At 38.2% G+C, this 1,105-nt stretch overlaps 1 long non-coding RNA gene across 1 annotated transcript; it reads left to right on the plus strand.

The window, feature by feature from the left end:
• The first annotated feature begins 428 nt into the window (after nt 1-428).
• On the plus strand, nt 429-746 carry LOC110680637. Its single transcript, XR_002502952.1, has 2 exons — nt 429-621; nt 717-746. It is a non-coding gene; the product is annotated as an uncharacterized LOC110680637 (long non-coding RNA).
• Nucleotides 747-1,105: the final 359 nt, after the last annotated feature.

A 1,105-nucleotide genomic window follows, 5' to 3' on the forward strand; every position in this document is an offset into this window, starting at 1 on the left:
TGCATTGCCTGTAACGGTCAAGTTTTGTACGAACCTGTTGAAGAGAAAAACTTGTTTTTTCTGTCGTAAATACAAACTTGGTTAAATATTGTTAGAAGTTTTCTGTAAACTGAAGAAAATTAGTGATTACTCGTAGCAACGATGAAGAGAGATGTTTTTGAATTCCAGCATCTGCAAAAGAGAGAAACGTTATTAAAAAGTTTAGTTATATACTATCTTCGTGACCATAGAAAAAGTGAAACGGATCTAATAAGCCTCAGACCTGAGAGGCTAAAACGCTTCTTCAACGAGCTTTGTCGTGACACAGGGAGCCGGATCCAATTCTTGGCACACTCGACTCACTTCAGTCACTTCGGCAGTGGGGTTTTTTAAAAAATACAGAGCTCATATTTGGCCTCATTATGCGTCGTATTGTTGCGCTCCTTATTACAAAGTTCAGACAATTCGACCGAGAAAAACCCCCCATGCTGAATCATGGAAGTGCCCAAGTGGTTCTGCACCCTACGCGTTCCTAGATGTCAAATCATTTTGATATGAATTCGGACCACTTCTGAACCACTGAAATTGTACCACAATGAACGCATTTGTTTCGCCTGGAAAAAGGAAAAGAAAGCTATCAATGTAAGTGGAATAGAATATTTAAATTTACTGGTAAGTGACTGATAACAAGAAAATGTAAAATGTCCTAATGGCTCAACTTGTTTTTTCTCTTCCAGAAACCATTCATCTTTTTGTTTTGATCTCAACTGGCTCTTGTTACTTAGGCAGTCAAACTGCCTTTCATTCTACTCCCTGTTATTTTTAAAATTTCCCATAAAGCGATCCGCAGTTTGATAAGTTGTACTTTCAATTACAACAGGGCTGATTGGGATCCAAATAAACATTAACAAGGTCATCGAAACAATTGCAAATTGTATTGTTATAGCAAAAAAAAAAAAAATATTCCAATACAAAAAAATGTGAGATTCGATTTTATTATGGACCTTCCTTAGCCGAGTGGTGAGAATCCGTGGCTACAAAGCAAAGTCATGCTGAAGGTGTCTGGGTTCGAATACCGGTCGGTCCAGGAGCTTTTCGTAATGGAAATTTCCTCGACTTCCCTGGG

This window comes from Aedes aegypti, unplaced genomic scaffold (assembly GCF_002204515.2).
Source record: "Aedes aegypti strain LVP_AGWG unplaced genomic scaffold, AaegL5.0 Primary Assembly AGWG_AaegL5_hic_scaff_169_PBJ_arrow, whole genome shotgun sequence".
In the NCBI taxonomy this organism is placed as follows: domain Eukaryota; kingdom Metazoa; phylum Arthropoda; class Insecta; order Diptera; family Culicidae; genus Aedes; species Aedes aegypti.